Source organism: Pleurodeles waltl, chromosome 8 (genome assembly GCF_031143425.1).
Source record: "Pleurodeles waltl isolate 20211129_DDA chromosome 8, aPleWal1.hap1.20221129, whole genome shotgun sequence".
NCBI lineage: Eukaryota > Metazoa > Chordata > Amphibia > Caudata > Salamandridae > Pleurodeles > Pleurodeles waltl.
This window is the reverse complement of record NC_090447.1, coordinates 692698248-692720786: the sequence shown is the minus strand read 5'-3', so window position 1 is coordinate 692720786 and position 22539 is coordinate 692698248.

Genomic DNA, 22539 nt, shown 5'->3' with positions numbered 1-22539 from the left:
CCGTCTGGTCCTGCTTGCTAGCAACTTTTGTGAGATCATATTGTAAAGTATGTGTCTGTACTTTTCCAGGTGGTTCAGCTATTATCTCTTGCTCATTTGAGTTCTCTTTCGAGTGCTAGTGGCTGGCTTGTTTACCAACGGTGACTATTTCATTTCTAAAAGGTTTGACAGAATTTCTGGGAGGCTGGTTAATTTATCAATTATTGGGCCACATGAGCAATTTGCTGGAGATAGTGGATAGATGGTCTGAAACCTATTTATTTAACCGGCTAGGTTTTCAAGCTTGTGTTTATGCCAGAGATATGCGAACACATTAAGTTCATGAGATCGATCTCGACATCCAAATTGTCTATGTGAAGATTAAGGGCATCGATTGAGGGTTGTAAAATTATTAAAAGTGATTCCCATAGCCCAGAGTTGTTGGCTGCTTTGCGTGCCTAACTTCATGTGGGGAGAGTTCCCCACTTCTGTTGAAGTAATAGCTGCAATCCTACTATTACTTATTCTACTGGAGGCAGAAGGGATTTCGGGGGTCATTCTGACTTTGGCGGGCGGCGGAGGCCGCCCGCCAAAGTAACCCCGTCGGAAGACCGCTCCGCGGTCAAAAGACCGCGGGGGTCATTACGACTTTCCCGCTGGGCCGGCGGGCGACCGCCAAAAGGGCGCCCGCCGGCCCAGCGGTAAAGACCCTGCAACACGGAAGCCGGCTCCGAATGGAGCCGGCGGAGTTGCAGGGGTGCGACGGGTGCAGTTGCACCCGTCGCGATTTTCACTGTCTGCAAAGCAGACAGTGAAAATCTTTATGGGGCCCTGTTAGGGGCCCCTGCACTGCCCATGTCAATGGCATGGGCAGTGCAGGGGCCCCCAGGGGCCCCACGACACCCGTTCCCGCCATCCTGTTCCTGGCGGTGTAAACCGCCAGAAACAGGCTGGCAGGAAGGGGGCCGGAATCCCCATGGCGGCGCTGCAAGCAGCACCGCCATGGAGGATTCACCGGGCCAGGAGAAAACCGGCGGGAAACAGCCGGATCCCCTTTTCCGCCGCGGTCAGAATGGCTGGAAGCACCGCCAGCCTGTTGGCGGTGCTTTCGTGTCCCTCCACCCTGGCGGTCCATGACCGCCAGGGTTGGAATGAGGGCCTTCGTCTTTGCCCACCGAGGCCTCCAGAGGTGAATATATCATTGTCTTTGTGTTCTGAAATATCTTGGGAATTATCTGAGTTGTAATGTTAGTGTTAGTGTTAGTTTTATTTGTTGTGCTGAGCTCTGGGTCATTGGGGTTGTCAGTCAGAGTTATCGTCCTCACTTCCATTGCCTGTGCTAAAAACATATTACTAGAGATTGAGATCGAGCGGAGCCATTAAAAGTTCCACCTCTTCCTCTTTGACTATAATTGATCCTCAGACGCCTATTAGACCGAGCGGGCCCCATTCGTTCATTGGTTCCATATTTTGGGGAGTAAAAGGGGTCGGCAACCCTGGTGTTGAATATATTGCCGATATAGGGTCTTTAAGAAGGGTGAATTTGTGATTTAGGAACATTGTGCTTAAAAATGTCACTGTTGGAGATGTGAGGGGGGCTGCTTCTTTGAAGTGCGCTTGGTACGGGTGATTTGATTAATTTGCTAGCTTGATTGATTTTCTTCCAGATTGGGCATTTCTGAGTTTTCTAGGCTAGAGGTTGCCTGGTATTCCCTAATCTCATTTTGGCTGAACGGCTGGTTAGTGTACCACAAGCGGGGAAGCAGCAGCCAGCCAGGAAAGTCCGCCCTTTAGCCTATGTCTGGATGGGTTGGGGAGTTTCCAGGGATAGCAAGTCTCACCGAGGCTGAGCCCCGGCGCCTCCACTCACAACCAGCTCAACTCTCGGGCTGCGCCACTAATACCGCAACCACATCCGACAAAGCATTACCCAGCTAATGTCGCTATAACTAAGTAAGACACGTTAAGGGACGAAGACTTTCCGATGCTTTTTTGATGAATTTTACATCCTGAACCGTTATCAACTGGGCAGAAGGGATCAAGGTGTGTTTAAACTAGACCTAGGGCAGCCCTCGGACAGTGATCCCTCACTGACCTCAGGTGTAACCAAGGAACACCAACCAGGTGGCTATGGGCGGTCCGACAGGGCACGAGTACGGATGCCCGCTTCCATGGCTCTTGGCAACTCTCGCCTTCAGAGGTTGCCACCTGAAATATAGCAGCACTTGTACCACACATGGTATAAATGGATCCTTGCACCGCTCTCACCTCTGCCTTTGGCCCCTGACGGTCACTTCAAACAGCTTCCAATGGCACCCCAGCTATTTTTGGCACTTTTCGGCTCTTCAGTGTGTGTCCTGGTGTGTCTGGCAGATTTTTAGGCCAGGTTGACCTGTGTAGTGCGGGGCTGGGCAGGGCACCCACTTCACCGCTCCACATTTGGCTCCTTTACTCCGGCTTTACTCCAGCTTTCTCCGGGTCCTCTTCTTTCTCTCTGGAGTAGGAGGCCAGGTTTCTTGGTGATGCCGGCGGTTGGTAGGGGGGGACAGTTGGGTGCAGTTGAGGGAACCAATGCAGTAACCGAGAGTCAAAAGTTGGCGGACCGCAACACTGACTGCCCTTGTCACTTGGTGCTTGTTGTTCACATTGCAATACTCAGAAAAGGAAGGGGTCTCAAGAAGTGTTGAAAATCCTCTGATGTTTTTGGTTTCCTTCAGCAACTTCAAGCAAACCCGACTGTTTGTCCCGAAACCTCAGAATAATGCTGGATCTATTCTGTTTCTGACACCTTTGAGTGATATCATAGGAGTTGGTATACAGAGTTAACCTTTTTCTAGACACAACAAGTAGGTTGACCACCTCTCTGTTCTTTTAATGGACAGTACTGATTTTCAGTTTCTTGTCTGTGAAGGCATGAGTGGTTTATGGACACCTTTTGTCAAGGAAGGAAATGGCTCCCCTGGCCACTGTTTGAACTCTGAAATTCAACCATAATCAGGATTCGGTAGACCCCTCAGGCCTCTGTGTTCCAGTACTACTGCACCTGCTGCACCAATAGAAGACCTGCTGCACCAATAGAAGCTATGTCCCTTCTCAGAATAGATTCAGTTGCTGCTATTTGTGTTGTTTTGATAAAGAAGCCCTATGTTTCTTCAAGTACTGCTAATGTGTCAGAGTGAAGCTCCTCCTCCTCAGGATCTGAGATGACATGTTAGGCCCACCTCCAGGCACCTCCAACTCTGGAAACCTTTGTAGCACAGAGTATTAGTGTGGCCAGGTGAGGGGAAGGGAATTAGGAAGGGAACTGCAGGGAAGGAGATCTGCAAAAAGAAATAGCAATACATACATGAATGTAATCTTATAGCTATTACACTATTATGAACTCTCAGTCATGAGTTTGTCTTCTCTCACAAACTCACAAAAATGTACTGGATATCACAACAAGAATATGATGACAAAAAAACGTAATGAAACAAAAAAAAAAAAAAACAAAGCTAAGTGTTCTAAAGATGTTGTTAAAGCTGATATTCATTAGACAATTCAGCAATATCCTGCATTTCCAAACTATCCTGTCTTAAGTAAAGAATAATCTTCCCAAAACATTTAAGTTAGTATTGTCTTTGCAAAACAAAAATATCCTTTACATGAAAGAAATGATTTCCTCTAAATTTTCCTTGCTTTCCAGATACACAGCTACACAGAAAAAGGCAAACACTTTGTTCTATTCACAATGTTCCTTTGGTTATGTAACTTCATATTTTCAGTAACAGGAAAAGAGCAAGGAATATTGCAACTAGCAGACTGCCTTTGTTTATCTAATTAAGATAAAATCTCACCACTAAGAGCAGGACGTGCCCTTCAATAAACGCACTAACTGCGCGTTCGAGATCAAGCTCCGGAAAGCACTCTCTTGATAACTGAGAGAGAGATAAGACCTGCCACAGCAAAGGCAAAGGACCAAACTCGGAAATCTCCGGAGGAATAGTGAGCACCTGTGTTCTGGGTGTGTCAGGCTTCATAGTCTGGACACACCCAACCTGGCTGCTATGGAAACTTCTACAGAGAGCATAAAAACCAAGCACAAATCAGTGTAACAATAATGTCAAGGACGATCAACAAGCATAAGCTCATGCAAAAGGTAATGTTATGAATACAGAGAGAGCATAAAAACCAAGCACAAGTCAATGTAACAATAATGTCAAAGACAATCAACAAGCATTGGCTCATGCAAAAGGTAATGTTATGCATACAGCTCAGATTTTTTAAAGAATACTAGACATACTCGACTGATTCTCTAGCCTCTCATACAGTGACAGTGCCACCACCAACGTGCCCTGGGTCCAGCCTCATGTGCCTTACCGCACTGATTCCAAAACATGTACGTTGAAGAACTCGTAACGCATTTGTTGGGGCGGGCCCTAGACAGCGCAACCTAGTTCTGATATAATGATTTGCACTTGAAAGGCTATCTCTGCCCTCTCAACCACTAGGCTGTTTAACCCATGACTACTAAAATAACACAGGCATTGGTAAAGTCAATCGGTCCCAATCTTGGGATATCCTGAAGTTGCCAGTGATTTTTATCAATGCTGTATAGTATCCACAATGCTGTGCACCGTGGCTAAAATGTTTTTAAAAAAAGGACTGTGAGGCATCTGTTCACGTCATTTTGTAGCTGTATGCAACACAGATGAGCGCACCTACAATATGACTCACATTTTTTTCTTTTTCTTACAGATCACAGTTGGATTAATAATTAAGAAAAGGTAAGCAAAAGCTGTTTTTAAAACATTTTTAAAAGTGGGTTTGGGGAAGCCACACAGAAGGCATAGGTGGGGAAAGAAGCAATAACAGGGGAGAAGTCATGGGGTCAGAACAATAAGAAGTCAGGGAAGCAAAAAGGGGAGAGAGAGGAACATGGCAGGCACCTGTGCAAGAGAAGCACATGGGTGAGAAAGCAACAAGGGGAAAGGCACACAAGGATGAGTGCAACACGGGCTGAGGAGAAGCACATGGGCAAGAAAGAGCAACAAGGTGTGCAGAGGAGGGACAAGAGCAGTACACAAGGGAGACAGCTAGAAAACAGTGCTCTTTTGTGCAGTGCCTAACCAAAAATAAAAAAGAATAGTGCTTCAGAACTGAGCAGTGGAAAACCACAAGTAATGTGACCATGCACTACAGGATAAACACAAAAAGAAGTAAAGCCCACACAAGCTGATGAATACAAAACAAGCAAATAAGAGTGACAGTAAAGCCAACCTTTAGCAAGCAAAAAGCAAGCTTTAAGTCCACAAGTCCACTGTAAGGTGACATGAAATTTTTTCCACCAAAAGACAGCTGGCGCTGTCTGGGAGGTGAGGCCTAAAAAGGCTGAAAATCAGGAACGAAATTTTATTTTTCATTTTTTTAATCTGCCAAGTGGCCCAATGACATACTGTACAATAAGCCATCTCTGGCTTTTCAGCCAACAGTTTGTTGCATTGTGGGGCGAATAGTTTTGCTTTTTCACTTTCATTATGGATTTCAAACTGCAGATGGCAAAGTGATATTGGCTAAAATGCCAGATTTGGCCAAATGAGTTATACATGTCATGGAATCACTTGTCAGCTATGTTTTAAAGTCTTCTATTCCATTTAAAGCTGCTCATTTCATATCTAAAACAAAACATTTCACATGTGAAACTCTGCTCATATTTTGCAAGGGTTCACTCTTTAATTCACATCATGTGTTAAAAGAAGCATGTGTAATGCAAATTGTTTTGTCGTTTGTGTAGTGGAATGTTTTATACTGGGTTTTGCAACACAACAGAAGTTCAGCATGGACAGCTGAAGTAGAACCTTTCTGAAAACAAAGAATAAGTAAAGGACAGTTGGCATTAGCAGGAGGAACATCAGATGATTCCCTCACACATACAAGACAGGTGCAACATATTTAGCTAACATACTAAAGAAGGCAAGTTAAAGGACTCTTGAATGCTTTCCATAAACAGAAATAGAAGTACAAAATCCCTGGAATAAACATCCAAAACCACTTATTGAATGACCAAACATTCATGTAGTCATATAAGATGATGGACTCTCCCCTTGATAGTGTGGTAAGCTTCATCAGTGTGTTTCACATGTAACACCGGGAAGCATCAGATAGTACTGCTGTTTACTGGATGTGCAGTCTCCTACATGTGGCTTCTCTAGTATGGGTGAGGATATATCTCTTATGTTAAGATTTATATTTTCTCTTTTTCAAACTGTGAGACCAGTACTAAAATTGGGTGAATGAGCTAAAATGGTCCTTACTGGCGTTTCCCTATCAGATGTCTTGAAACGGGACTGCATTCTACATATCCTTTATGTTTTCATAAGATGGGGCAGCAATAGAGCACATCTTCTTTGTAGAACAGGTACACCATGGTTAGAAACAGTACAAACTTCCCTTCTCCAGAGAACAGTTGGGCAGCAACAACTGAAGCTTTTAACATCACAGGGCAAGGGCATACTGAGCAGCAAAAATAGTTGGCGTGTATCTGGTATGATGATTGAGGACTGTGTATGGAGGATCTTTCAAATTGTTGTCTGTGCTCATTTTCTAGCTCACATTCATGTTTTTAGGTTTTGCAATGTAAGTGTTTTTGCCTCATTCCTGGTACGCATATTGTATTCTACACTTACTCAAAGGGGGCTTTAGTAGACTGACACACATTATCTCCCTCTCCAGACTATTCCTATCTATGAGTGGAAAATCCAGCATTATCAACAGAGCACTGCTCTGGTACTTTTATTCAGGGCAAGAAGCCCACATCGTGTGGTAACTAACCCTTCTGTTGGATGTCAAATTTTGTAAATATTTGAAAGATTTTAATCTGTAAATAAGTCCAGTGAGATATTATGCTCAATACTACTGTTTTATACAAGCCAAAGAACAGAAATCTATTTTGACTTGCCTCAACTGTCTGTTTACTTACTGTTACATTACTGCCTGACTTACACAGATGTGTCTTCAAAATTGACCTTTTGTCCTGATTTGTCTCCTGAATTTGGATCCTTTGATCTGAGTTTGTATACTCCCTAGCTAGAATGTGCTTGTATAACAGGTGGCCACCCTATCAAGAAGTACTGGCAAAGCCAATAGGCCTCTTCTTTTTAGAGTGCTTTGCCAATGTCATGCAGCATCGGCAAAGAGTGTAGTATTTTTGTAAAATATATTTTAATAATACAGTAAAAGAATGTACACAATATTACATGGTTTGTAAAAAGTGAAATTAGGAGAGATTGTATTTGTTCATATAAATGTGTATTAGTAGTAGTGCAAAAGTATACAGTTAGAGCAATTTTTGTGTTGCTTAATTATTTTTGACATTAGTTAGCAAATTTGTGTACACTGTTCGCAGTTTTTTATATTTTAAAGGGACCACAAATAATACATATACCAAGAAGCTAAGAGTTTTTAAGACTTTCATAAACATGCTCAGCTTCTGATTAATCCTGATACCATGTCCCTAAACATTTGTGGTAGTTATAGGTAATCTTTACACTGTCGCATGATCATGGGAGATTTGGGATAATATTTTCACCAGATGTTGAAATATTTGGAAGGTTTAGGTGTAGTGTTTCCTTCATACATGTGATGATTGTCAGCTTTGAAATTTACCTCTTAGTGAAACACAAAAGCCTGTCATTACACTTTTAAAAAAAATAATTAAAGTAATATATTGATTAGAGTTAGATCAGAAATGATTTGTGGCACACTCACATATTGTGAGAAAGATGATTATTTGTTGGGAAGGATGGTAATCCACCACAAGTGATGATGTCACTTTTCCTGCTATGTCCTGTTAAAGGGTGCAGTAATTAAACCCTGAGCTCAACCCCTAGAAGCACAGAGCAGACAGGCTTACTGGAGGAAATGTGTTACGCATTTGGAAGTACCAAAACTGTTAAAAAGTTGAAAACACAACGCAATCAACATTCCACTTCACTTTTAATAATAGAGTACATTTTAATAAACATAATGACACCAAAATGACAAATATCTAATAATGAGTACTAGAGATATGATTTTTTTAAACTTAAATTAAATTTTAGTGCCAAAAAGCACAAAGCGCCAAAGGCTGGCAACTGATAGCAGTCAACCGGGACAAAGTTTAAGTAAAGGTCAACCACGATGAAGCAGAGATCAGATACAAGGTGCAGACAGGCCCCGATCAGAGAATTACCCCCAGACTCAAAATGTTTCTGAGACAGTAGAGTCCTCAAAGCACCATTGTTTCAGGCTGGATACAACAACAAGGTAGTTGAAGGGTTTGTGAAGGACGGGGTCTCAGTAAAGCCATTGATGATGGCAGAAATAGCTCCAAGTGAGAAAAGCCCAGAGCTTGCACCTAGGAAGCATCAACATTGATTGGATATTGCTTGCCGTCAGACCAACAAAGATTTCTATCTTATTTTCCGGAAGGCAGATGCATTCAGTGTGACAAAGACATAAGGCCTCATTACAACCCTGGCGGTCAAAGACCGCCCGGCTTGTTTTGGCGATTGTACCGCCAACAGGCTGGCGGTACAGTCTGCTGTATTATGACCGCAGCGGTAGCGCCGCGGTCGCACCGCCTGGACCGGAGGTTTCCCGTCATCGTTGTCCCGGCGGTTTCAATCCACCAGGGCAGTGCTGCTTGAAGCACTGCCCAGGGGATTATGACTCCCGTTCCCGCCAGCCTGTCAATGGCGGTAGAGAGCGCCATGGAAAGGCTAGCAGGAAGGGGAGTCGAGGGGCCCCTGGGGGGCCCTGCACTGCCCATGCCCTTGGCATGGGCAGTGCAGGGGCCCCCAGGCACAGCCCCACCCTGCTTTTCACTGTCTGCACAGCAGACAGTGAAAAGCACGACGGGTGCAGCTGCACCCGTCGCACGGCCGCAACACTGCCGCCTCCATTAGGAGCTGGCTCCAATGTTGCGGCCGACATCCCCGCTGGGCCGGCGGGCAGAAACTCTGTTTCCGCCTGCCGGCCCAGCGGGGATGTTGTAATGCGGCCGGTGGGATTGCAGCCACATAGGCGGCCGCTCGGTGTAGACGGACAGGGTTTGATGTTGTCAGTTGCCACCTGGTTTCAGGCACGCTGAGTCAGATTTGCTGCTGTGGAGAAAAACGTGGCTGGAGCTGCCACACAGTCGGGCCCACCATTGAAGTATGCTCTGCAGATCAAGTTTGCAGGTTGGTCCAAGTCTTCTGTTGGTTCTTCAGGCAAAAGACCTTGAAAAAAGTTCTAAGTCCCAGGTTTGAGAGTTAGGCAGGAGGAGTACACTTCTTGCAGCTTTTGTGTCCCTGTAGCTTAACAGGAATTCAGCCAACTGACCCTTGGAGTCCACCTTTTAGCACTGGGTACAAGTGGCGGCAGGTCCAACCCTTACAGTTATCCTCACTGGTCATAAAAGCAGTTACAGTCCTTGTTTTGTCTTCTAAACGTCCAAAGATGTTCTAAAGCGGGCATTAGGGTGCCACATTTATGCCCAGTGCCAGCCTGTGGACGGGGAACTCCTGGCCGCTCCCTAATCAATGGGGTAGACATTCTCGGGGTGACCCTAACCACATTTGCAGCACTTCGTGTCTATTTTATTTTGAACTATCCAACAGTACCCATCTCTACCTAGAACCAACATGGCAGTACCTTTCTTTCCATGCGCACAGCTCCCTGATCCCACCCAAAGGGAAGGCTAAAATGATGGGCAAACCCTCCCTTGTGGTCCCTCAAAATGAGTTCTGGGGAAGCTCCACTCCCATAGGATTAGTGTCTGGATGGCAAGAGGACAATAGAGGAGGCAGGCCCAGGTGTGAGGTACATCTCCCTCTGACATTATAAGCATCCTTTGAAGTTAATTAAGTTCCTGGGTACAGCGCAGATGCCCAATCTGTCAGAGAATGGTCAACATCTCTCCCTTTGTCTCAACCCTGGGAGCCATTTCATACCTAATCAAGAAGCCATTCAGTTCCTGGGTGGCACAGTACTGCCTGAAATGGACATTTGGCTCAGGCAGGAAAATGACAAATTTTAAAAGTGTAATTTTCAAAATAGTAATATAAAATCCGACTTGACCATTAAGTTGGATTTTAATTACTATTAAAATAAGTTCTTGATTCATTGTCATAGCTTAATAGCCCCTTGATATACCTATGTAATAAAAATTTTGGCCAGAGATTTTCATTTTTGATTTGTGTTTTTAGATCATTAGAGAAGTAATTTAGCTTGGTTAGGCATTGCTGAACCGGGGCAAATTGTTCTGGATGGCATTTTTTAAAATTATGGATGTGTTGCAGTGATGATGTCATATTTCAGGAACCATGAGACCTATACTTCATTTTGGTGTCCAAATAGTCATATGGAGACAGAAAATAACTCCTCAGAGCAACCCTTCCACCATTTTCCAAAATGGTGGCTATAATAGAGGAAGAAGATACATATATAGAAATGAAACAAATAACAATGGTTTTTAATCCTTTTATTTATACATCAGACAATGTTTATGATCTGAATATAATTTTTTTTATCAGTCCTGCTTCAGACACAATTTCATAGTTCACTTAATCTATTTGTTTCAGCAATCACTGATAGTACATTTGCAGAATGTTGACCATTTAAGAAGAGCAAATCGACAGGGACATCTTTTTGTAGCACAGGTTTTGCAAATGCATGTATGTACGTGTAAGTTCTGTGGGTAGAGGCTTTAGAAATTTTGTACGTTTTAGCACCCCATCAATATCTTCAACTAAATTCACACAGATCTTTCTCTACATATGCATGGTCCAAAACATTTATAGATCTTCTGATCAAGTAGAATGCTCTTTTAATGTGTCTATACTCAGAATATGACGTTGGTGGAAGGTCACTTTAGCCAGACTGATCTTTTAAACTCATTATAATGAAGATCTTCAAATGTATGACAGTCAGAACTTATTTTCCACACATGCACAAGGTATTTTTCTATGTCTTTAAAGTCACATTCTTCTTCTGTCTCGGCAAATCCTTTTGGAAACTTCACAGGTACAGCACTTAACGCTCCACGTTTTGCTCCAGTTTTGCTCATAGTATCATCACCCTTAGGAATATGTGCCTTGATAAGAACACTGTGCATCTCTGGGTCAAGTCCTTGAACAGAATATGAAGCAGGATTAAGGCCCTCATTACAACCCTGGCGGTCTGTGTTAAAGTGGCGGTAATACCGTCAACAGGCCGGCTGTAAAAAAAATGAGATCACGACCCTGGCGGAATCCGCCAACATAGACAGCCACTTTAACACTCCGACCGCCACGGCGGTAGAAACAAACACCGCAGCTGTAACTGCCAACAGACAGGCGGAAGACAAGGTTCCGCCCACTGTATTACAAGAGGCCTATCCGACACTTTTTCCGGGGTGATACCACTGACATCAAAAGCACAGCAGAAACAGTCTGTGGAACGGAAACCACTCACCTTTCAACACCCAACGAGGACCCAGGACACCATGGAGCCCGAGTTACAGGTCCTGCCCATGTTGCTTTACCTCCTCTTGTATCAGGAGCAGCAAAGACGCCGGCGACGACCACGGTGAGTACTGAGCTAGCACACAGGGGAGGGGAGGAGGGAAAAGAGAGTAACACACACATGCAACACGCAACACCCCCACCCCCACCCCCACCCCCAACACCATACACACAAATACATGCAGCAACATTACATATGCACCCCGTCACCCCCTGGAAGAACACAAGGACAAAAGGAAATGATTGTAACAAGAGTAATCATAGAAAAATCAGATAGGCCAAATTAAAATATCAGTATATACAAATATGTACACCAACTACACAAGTCTGGATATTAATGAAATCATTGTCCGTGGACCAGTGGTCCCAAAATGCATGGGCGAAGCCCACACAAGATACCTGACTCGAAACGGAGAGAACACTGCAGGGGCATCAGATGGAAAATAAACAGGCACCTCAGGGGAAGAGAGGGGGGACACCTCAGCCGGATGAACGGACGACGCCACTGCTCCACGAGGGGACTCCATGATACCACTGCTTTATCCTGGGGAGTGCAAAGCCACAGCCTCTCACAGTCTCTCCAGTGGGTGGTTTGCCCACTGCTTTATCCTGGGGAGTGCAAAACCGCAGTCTCTCAAGTCTCTCCAGTGGGTGGTTTGCCCACTGCTTTATCCTGGGGAGTGCAAAACCGCAGTCTCTCAAGTCTCTCCAGTGGGTGGTTTGCCCACTGCTTTATCCTGGGGAGTGCAGAGCCACAGTCTCTCAAGTGGATGTGATTCTCCACTCGTTCTGGAGGGGGCACTGTGCCCAGAGTGCTTCATCCTGCCAAAGACAGAGATAGTGGATGTGATTCTCCACTGATTCTGGAGGGGGCATTGTGCCCAGAGCGCTTCATCCTGCCAAGGATTAGTTGAGTGGATGTGATTCTCCACTGGTTTTTTGGAGGGGGCATTGTGCCCAGATTGCTTCATCCTGCCAAGGATTAGGTGAGTGGATGTGATTCTCCACTGGTTCTGGAGGGGGCATTGTGCCAAGAGTGCTTCATCCTGCCAAGGACAGAGGTAGCGGATGTGATTCTGCACTGGTTCTGGAGGGGGCATTGTGCCCAGAGTGCTTCATCCTGCCAAGGACTGAGGTAGTGGATGTGATTCTCCACTGGTTCTAGAGGGGGCATTGTGCCCAGGGTGCTTCTTCCTGGTAGTGGATGTGATTCTCCACTGGTTCTGGAGGGGGCATTGTTCCCAGAGTGCTTCACATGCAGTGTGGCAGGTCCCATTCCCTCACCTGTGTGTGTGTGCCACGAGATTGCCTGGGAACAGGTAGCATGATACTCCATGGAGGCAGAGATACACTCCAGCCTGCTGCGACTTTGCCTGCCACATGCAGGTACAAACAGTGCTGGGTGTCGTGCCTCATGTACGCTGCGCAGGGTCTAGGATGTCTCCTGCAGCCTCGGACGGCTGCCCACTGGGGATGATAGCCATGTCAGCTGTGGTGGCACTGTCTGAGCATGTCACGGGGCTGGTGGCGGAGGTTGCGGCAGTGTCTGTGGCGGAGGTGCTGGTGGTGGTGCATGTGTCAGCACCTGTGAAGGGACACAGCAGGACGTCTCCTGCAGCCTCGGACAGCTGCCCACTGGGGATCATGCTGGGGACTGTTGCTGAGGCAGCAGACGTGCAGGTGGCGGTGTTCACCGCTGTACAGGTTGAAGTTCTGGTTGACAGAAGGGCTGACTTTGGTCCCTCAGCCGGAGCCTCCGTGCTCTGTCCTGACTTGCTCTTCGCCTTGTGTCCCTTCCCCACCTTTGATGTCGCTGCTGGTCCCTTGGCACTGACCCCTTTTGGCTTGGAGGAGCCCTTGCTTGGTGGTTGGTGCGGCTTCTCCCTCCGGCATGTGGGCACCTTCTTCACCTTGGCAGGTGGTGGAATGGTCTGGTCCTTGGCCACGCTAGGTGGCACACTGGCAGCCCTGCTGGGTGCCGCCCGTGATGTGACCCGACTTTCTGAGACTACTGTGCTGCATGATTTGGTGGCTGAGGTGCTGGGTGGGACCTGGACAGCCTGGCCCTAGGGGAAGGACGGGGGGGGAGGTGTAGGGAAGAAGTCAGTGTTAGCCAGGAAGAGTTTCTTAGACACACTGGGACGGGAAGATGGAGGGGGTTTGGGAGTGGAGGAAGAGGTAGTGGTTGTAGGAGGTTTATGTCTGCTGAATTTGGGTGAAGGTGCATGGGTCGGAGACTGTTGTGAGGTGGATGGCTGTTGGGTGGGTGTGTGCCTGCGTTTGTGTACTTTGGGAAGAGGGCTCACAGACACACTGAGAGAGGACACAAAGGATGTGTGCATGGTAGTGGGGGTGGTGATTGCACGTGAGCGGTGTGTGGTGATGGGCGTGCTGGTGATGGAGGTAGTGGATGAAGATGTAGTGCATGCAGGTGTGAGTGGAGATGAGACAGGGAGGGAGGAGGAGGACATGGAGGAGGGGGACACAGTGGAGGCAGGGGATGTTGGTGAGTCTGCATAGGGATGGTGCTTGTGTGAGTGTACGTGTTGATGAGTGTGCATGCTGGTCTGATGGTGTGCTTGGGATAGGCTGATGTACAGGGGATTGGGTCTGGGTAGAGGAAGTTGGAGGGGGAGGCTGGACACAGGGACAATGGCTGCTATCAGTGCTGAGGCCAGAGCCTGAAATGCTCTCTTTTGGTCCGCCACACCAGAATGAATGCCCTCCAGGTATGCATTTGTTTGCTGCAAATGCCTCTCAACACCCTGGATGGCATTCAAAATGGTTGATTGCCCAACAGTGAGGGATCTCAGGAGGTCAATAGCCTCCTCACTGAGGGCAGCAGGGCTGACTGGGGCAGGGCCTGAGGTGCCTGGGGTGAAGGAGATGCCCACCCTCCTGGGTGAGCGGGCACGGGAAACTCGATGACGCTTTTGCTGGGAGGGCGGTGCTGGTAGGGGGGGGTGGCGGCTGTACCTGTTGATGCGGGGGCACAGAGGTGCCCACCACTGCAAGGGAGCTCCCATCAGAGGAGGAGTCGCTGTTGCTAGTGTCTCCTCCTTACCCCATCATGGAGCTCCCCTCGCCCTCCGTCCCACTGGTGCCTTCCGACTCCGTTACTTCACCCTCCAGGGCCATGTAGGATGCAGCTCCCTCCTCCTCCGGTTCACTGCTCCTCCGCCAGATGATGCTAATGCACACAAGGACAGGGTGACAAAACAAAAAAGGGGGGAAAGACAGAGGAGACACATGGTCAATGCCTGCAACACCACTACCGTTGGCGGACACAACACACAGAGAGCAGCCCTATGCACTAAGCCATGCACTAACAGGGCAGGGGAAAAGCACATGCCCATGGGGGACTCTGTCTAGACCCATTTCATGCACAGCTGAAACCCATAGGAGCCTGACTAGGTGTATGGGCAAATACCACCTTTGGGGTTGGAGTGGGCCAGAGCCTGCAAATCAATGGATCTACCTTTGCGCGTCTGCCCTGGCCTAGGGGAACCCACAGCCCACCTCCCCCACCCAGAAACCTCGTCAAGCGTGCAGAGTCAGCTGAATGAGAGTGTACTCACCCCCTTGTGGCTGCTGTGATGCCCTCAAGCGCCCATCCAACTCAGGATATGCCACCACCAGTATCTGGTACATCAGGGGGGTCATGGTGTGACGGGCACCCCATCCACGTTGGGAGGCCATCCCCAGCTGGGCTTCCGGCGTCTTCTTACTCCAGCAGCGCAGGTCCTCCCATCTTTTCCGGCAGTGGGTGCTCCGTCTAAGGTAGACCCCCAGGGTCCACACTTCCTTGGCGATGGCACGCCAAATACCCTTCTTCTGGTGGGCGCTGATCTAGAGGAAAAGTTAAGTAAAAATGAATGCTACTCCCCCGTTTTGTTCTTCTCACACACTGGCCACAAACCTCCCACCCTGGCCCAGAAAAAACACACACACCATCCTCACATGATGGCCTGCCCCCCCATGTCTCTTCCATCCACAACACTCCATACAATCATGTGCCATCCACCATGCACACAGTTTACTCACCTGTTTGTCTGGAGGACTGTAGAGTTGCGTGTACTGGGGGAGGACCCCATCCACCAGTTTGTCCAACTCCTCTGCAGTGAAGGCAGGGGCAATTTCCCCAGACACTGTAGCCATTGTCGCTTCCAGACGCAGGTCACAGCAGCACTTGCAGTGTAGGTCCTCTCCTGTTGAAGGTCAGGTATCAAGTGAGGGAACAGACAGAACATAGCGGTCACATCCGCGGCGGTGCGTACCGTCACTGCCGGTGTACATCGTCATTGGCTCCTGGAACCCATAGGGACCAATGATAACTAATGCTGAATTGCGCAGCGGTCTTTGACCTCCTACCGCGACACTGCACAACGCCAGCGCAGTTACCTCATTTCCCCTTATCCCACCTTACAGGTCAGGCAGCCGCCATTTCAGGGGGCCACATGGCGGACCAACTAACTGCGTCACACCTATTTAGGCCAGGAATACGGACAGACAAAGGCACATAGAGAAAAATTTACAATTGTGCTAAACAGCCTTGTGAAACCTATGTGGTGTCTGACCCTCTGCTCACTGTTCTCCTCCATAGGGCACGTCCGCTGGGGCAGGTGATGAGATGGCGCCATCCTCCGATGTACAGACCCCTGGTAGACCTGTCAACAATGGAAGACAGACACATCATTATCGGAACTGTGTGCCCAGTTGGAGCCAGACCTGATGTCAGCTATCTGCCATGCCACAGGAATCCCCCCTCTAGTGCAGGTCCTGTCCATTTCCTGGCAAGTGGGTTGTAGGAAAGTACCATCTTGCCTGGCATGTTACCCCCATATTTCACTGTATATATGTTGTTTTAGTGTATGTGTCACTGGGACCCTGCCAGCCAGGGCCCCAGTGCTCATAAGTGTGCACTGTATGTGTTCCCTGTGTGATGACTAACTGTCTCACTGAGGCTCTGCTAACCAGAACCTCAGGGGTTATGCTCTCTCTTTACTTTCTAAATTGTCACTAAAAGGCTAGTGACCAATTTCACCAATTCACATTGGCATAGTGGAACACCCTTATAATTCCCTAGTATATGGTACTGAGGTAACCAGGGTATTGGGGTTCCAGGAGATCCCTATGGGCTGCAGCATTTCTTTTGCCACCCATAGGGAGCTCTGACAATTCTTACACAGGCCTACTACTGCAGCCTGAGTGAAATAACTTCCACGTTATTTCACAGCCATTTACCACCCCACTTAAGTAACTTATAAGTCACCTATATGTCTAACCTTTACCTGGTAAAGGTTGGGTGCTAAGTTACTTAGTGTGTGGGCACCCTGGCACTAGCCAAGGTGCCCCCACATCGTTCAGGGCAAATTTCCCGGAATTGTGAGTGCGGGGACACCATTACACGCGTGCACTATACATAGGTCTCTACCTATGTATAGCGTCACAATGGTAACTCCGAACATGGCCATGTAACATGTCTAAGATCACCTGGCATTGGGGAGACAATTCCATGATCCCCCGAGTCTCTAGCACAGACCCGGGTACTGCCAAACTACCTTTCCCGGGGTTTCACTGCAGCTGCTGCTGCTGCCAACCCCTCAGACAGGTTTCTGCCCTCCTGGGGTCCAGCCAGGCCTTGCCAGGAAGGCAGAACAAAGGACTTCCTCAGAGAGAGGGTGTTACACCCTCTCCCTTTGGAAAAAGGTGTCAGGGCTGGGGAGGAGTAGCCTCCCCCAGCCTCTGGAAATGCTTTGATGGGCACAGATGGTGCCCATCTCTGCATAAGCCAGTCTACACCGGTTCAGGGATCCCCCAGCCCTGCTCTGGCACAGAGCTCCTCCAGTGTGCTCCAGACCTCTGCCATCTTGGAAACAGAGGTGCTGCTGGCACACTGGACTGCTCTGAGTGGCCAGTGCCAGCAGGTGACGGCAGAGACTCCTTCTGATAGGCTCTTATCTATGTTTCTAGCCTATCCTCCTTCCTAGGTAGCCAAACCTCCTTTTCTGGCTATTTAGGGTCTCTGCTTTGGGGAATTCTTTAGATAACGAATGCAAGAGCTCATCAGAGTTACTCTGCATCTCTCTCTTCACCTTCTGCCAAAGGATCGACCGCTGACTGCTCAGGACGCCTGCAAAACCGCAACAAAGTAGCCAACGACCACTACTGCAACTTTATATCGCTTCTCCTGCCGCTTTCTCGCCTGTTTCCTGGTGGTGCATGCTCTGGGGGTAGCCTGCCTCCTTCTTGCACCAGGAGCTCTGAAGAAATCTCCTGTGGGTCGACGGAATCTTCCCCCTGCAACCGCAGGCAACAAAAGACTGCATCACCGGTCCTCTGGGTCCCCTCTCAGCACGACGAGCGTGGTCCCTGGAACTCAGCAACTCTGTCCAAGTGACTCCCACAGTCCAGTGACTCTTCAGTCCAAGTTTGGTGGAGGTAAGTCCTTGCCTCCCCACGCTAGACTGCATTGCTGGGTACAGCGTGATTTGCAGCTGCTCCGGCTCCTGTGTACTCTTCCAGGATTTCCCACGTGCACAGCCAAGCCTGGGTCCCCAACACTCTAACCTGCAGTGCACAACCTCCTGAGTTGTCCTCCGGCGTCGTGGGACTCCCTTTTGTGTCTTCGGGTGAGCTCCGGTTCACTCCTCTTTGTAGTGCCAGTTCCGGCACTTCTGTGGGTGCTGCCTGCTTCTGTGAGGGCTCCCTGACTTGCTGGGTGACCCCTCTGTCTCCTCATCCAAGTGGCGACATCCTGGTCCCTCCTGGGCCACAGCAGCATCCAAAAACCCTAACTGCAACCCTTGCAGCTAGCAAGGCTTGTTTGCGGTCTTTCTGCGTGGGAACACCTCTGCAAGCTTCTTCACGACATGGGACATCCTTCCTCCAAATGGGAAGTTTCCAGCCCTCTTCGTTCTTGCAGAATCCACAGCTTCTACCATCCGGTAGCAGCTTCTTTGCACCCTCAGCTGGCATTTCCTGGGCATCTGCCCAATCTCGACTTTGTCGCGACTCTTGGACTTGGTCCCCTTGTTCCACAGGTACTCTCGTCTGGAAATCCACTTTGGTTGCATTGCTGGTGTTGGTCTTCCTTGCAGAATTCCCCTATCACGACTTCTGTGCTCTCTGGAGAATATAGGTGCACTTTACACCTACTTTTCAGGGTCTTCGGGTGGGCTATTTTTCTAACCCTCACTGTTTTCTTACAGTCCCACCGACCCTCTACAAGCTCACATAGGTTTGGGGTCCATTCGTGGTTCGCATTCCACTTTTGGAGTATGTGGCTTGTTTGCGGTCTTTCTGCGTGGGAACACCTCTGCAAGCTTCTTCACGACGTGGGACATCCATCCTCCAAAGGGGAAGTTCCTAGTCCTCTTCGTTCTTGCAAAACACCAAGCTTCTTCCATCCCGGGGCAGCTCCTTTGCACCCTCAGCTGGCATTTCCTGGGCATCTGCCCACTCTCGACATTGTCGCGACTCTTGTACTTGGTCCCCTTGTTTTACAGGTACTCAGGTCTGGAAATCCACTGTTGTTGCTTTGCTGGTGTTGGTCTTCCTTACAGAATCCCCCTATCACGACTTCTGTGCTCTCTGGGGGTTGTAGGTGCACTTTACACCTATCTTACAGGGTCTTGGGGTGGGCTATTTTTCTAACCCTCACTGTTTTCTTACTGTCCCAGCGACCTTCTACAAGATCACATAGGTTTGGGGTCCATTCGTGGTTCGCATTCCACTTTTGGAGTATATGGTTTGTGTTGTCCCTATACATGTGCTCCTATTGCAATCTACTGTAACTTTACACTGCTTGCATTACTTCCTTTTTCTATTACTGCATATTTTTGGTATTGTGTACATATATCTTGTGTATATTTGGCATCCTCATACTGAGGGTACTCACTGAGATACGTTTGGAATATTGTCATAAAAATAAAGTACCTTTATTTTTAGTACTTCTGTATATTGTGTTTTCTTATGATATTGTGCATATGACACCAGTGGTATAGTAGGAGCTTTGCATGTCTCCTAGTTCAGCCTAAGCTGCACTGCTATAGCTACCTTCTATCAGCCTAAGCTGCTAGAAACACCTCTTCTACACTAATAAGGGATAACTGGACCTGGTACAGAGTGTAAGTACCTCTTGGTACCCACTACAAGCCAGGCCAGCCTCCTACATGGGTCTTTTCAAACAACAGTTGCCATGGCATCAGGGATGTCACAGCCAATGTTCTCTAACGTGTTGTCTGCCCTGCTGAAACACATGCGCAGCTACATCGTTTTCCCTCAGGTGGAGGATCTGCCCACAGTGAAAGGTGACTTTTATGCCCTGGGACATATCCCCAACATAATTGGTGCCATTGATGGTACACATGTGGCATTTGTCCCCCCTCGCAGGAATGAACAGGTGTACAGAAACCGGAAAAGCTACCATTCAATGAATGTACAGATGGTGTGTTTGGCAGACCAGTACTTCTCCGATGTGAATGCCAAGTATCCAGGCTCTGCGCATGACACTTACATTTTGGGGAATAGCAGCATCCCCTATGTGATGGGGCAACTCCAGAGGCACCATGTGTGGCTAATAGGAGAGCTCAAGGTCCCCACACAGTTCTGGGTATGGGAGATTCCCTAATGTTTGGAGGATGTCTAACAGTTGTCTCTCTATATTTGCAGGTGACACAGGTTACCCCAACCTGTCATGGCTACTGACCCCAGTGAGGAATCCCAGGACAAGGGCTGAGGAACGCTACAATGAGGCAAATGGGCAAACTAGGAGAATAATAGAGTGCACCTTCGGCCTCCTGAAGGGCAGATTCCGGTGCCTCCATCTGACAGGTGGATCCCTATACTACTCACCTAAGAAGGTGTGCCAGATCATCGTGGCCTGCTGTATGTTGCACAACCTGGCTTTGCAACGCCAGGTGCCTTTTCTGCAGGAGGATGGCCCTGATGGTGGTCTTGTGGCAGCTGTGGAACCTGTGGACAGTGAAGACGAGGAGGCAGAAGAAGAAGATGTAGACAACCGTAACAACATCATCATGCAATATTTCCAGTGAGACACAGGTAAGAGGATGGCACTGCTTCCCACATCTCATATTATTGTAGGACCTAGCATAAATCTGCTTTTTTACCTCTGTGTATGGACCCTGACTTGTCACTTTGGCTTTCCATTTCACAGATCTGGCTCCCACTTTGTGCCCTCTGCTATGTTGACTGCCGGCCAACAACTGTGTAACATTGGTATGTGAACAAGTACATTGACATTACTGTATTTCAGAGAGGTTGCTATTACACATTTGTGAAAGCACAGACAAACTCCAGATTGATTTGTGATTCAAGGGTGTTTATTTCTGTGCTAATAAGTGTGGAGGGGGTGTGGAATGGGCTGGGGTGATGGTGGAAGAGTGCCCATTTATAAGTCCAGTCTCTTGGTCTCACAGGTGCATTGTCCAATGGGGCATAGGAAGGGGAGCAATGGCAGTTTAAGGTGGACAGGGTGACAAAGTGGGACAGAAGGGTGACATTCAGGAGGGTCTTATTTCCTGGTGGGGTTCTTGGCAATGTTCTCTGTCTTGTTCCTGGATCTCAGGAACCGTTTGCGGGGTGGTTCTCCTTCTGCAGGGGGTGGGCTGCTGGTGGCCTGTTGTTCATGTGGAGGTGCCTCCTGTCCACTAGCGCCGGCGGAGGTGGAGGGCTGTTCATCGTCCAGGCTAGTGTCAGGAGTCCGTTTGTGTGCCACTGTGTACCTCATGGTGTTGACAGGGTCTGCCAGCGCCCCTGCAATGGTGACCAGGGTGGTGTTAATGGACTTCAAGTCCTCCCCGATCCCAAGGTAGTGTTCCTCCTGCAGCCGCTGAGTCTCCTGAAACTTGGCCAGTACCGTGCCCATGGTCTCCTGGGAATGGTGGTATGCTCCCATGATGTTGGAGCGTGCCTCGTGGAGGGTCTGTTCCCTGGGCTTGTCCTCCCCCTTCGCACAGCAGTCCTCCCAGCTTCCTTGTTATCCTGTGCCTCTGTCCCCTGAACCGTGTGCCCACTGCCACTGACCCCAGGTCCCTGATTGTCTTGGGTTGGTGGGTTTGCCTGGGGTCCCTGTAGTGGTGGACACACTGCTGATTGACGTGTCCTGGGGACAGAGGGATTGGTCCCCTGGGTGGGTGCTGTGGTGGTGTTTCCTGAGGGGGGAGGGTCTGTGGTGGCCTGTGACAGTGGCAGGGGTACCGACTGTCAAGAGGTCCCTCATGGGCCGGACTGCTCATCTTGATCCAGGCGTGCAGAGCTGCTGTCATCACTGTGGGCCTCTTCTGTGGGGGGACTGGATATGTCTGGCACCTCCTGTCCGGTGACGTTGGGTATGGGTCCTGTTGGGGTGTAAATGCATAGTTTTAGTATCTGTGTGTACCATCTTGTACATTGGGTGAGGTACCCTCTACTCCTGTGCTTGCATTATTATGTTTGCCCTTTTGTGATAGTGGGTTTGGGGTCTGTGTGGGTATCTGTACTGGACATGCTTTGGTGATGGGGGGTCCATGCATAGCTGTTGCATGCAGGGCCTTGGTATTGGGATGTGTAGGTTGTGATAGTGGGGCATATGTGAGGTATTGGAGTGATGGGGGTGAGGGTGAAGGTGGGGGTATGTGGTGGCATGCAGGTGGGTGGGGGATATGATAAATAAGATATGACTTACCAGAGTCCAGTCCTTCTGCTACTCCTGCGATGCCCTTAGGATGCAGTATTGCCAAAACTTGCTCCTCCCATGTTGTTAGTTGTGGAGGAGGAGGTGGGGGTCCACCGCCAGTCCTCTGTACAGCAATCTGGTGTCTGGATACCACTGAACGCACCTTCCCCCGTAGGTCGTTCCACCTCTTCCTGATGTTATCCCTAGTTCTTGGATGCTGTCTCCAATTCTCGTCAATTGGAGACAATTCTCCGCCATAGCTCTATCTTCCTAGCAATGGGGGTGTGCTGCACCTGTGATCTGAAAAGCTGTGGCTCTACCCGGATGATTTCCTCCACCATGACCCTGAGCTCCTCCTCTGAAAACCTGGGGTGTCTT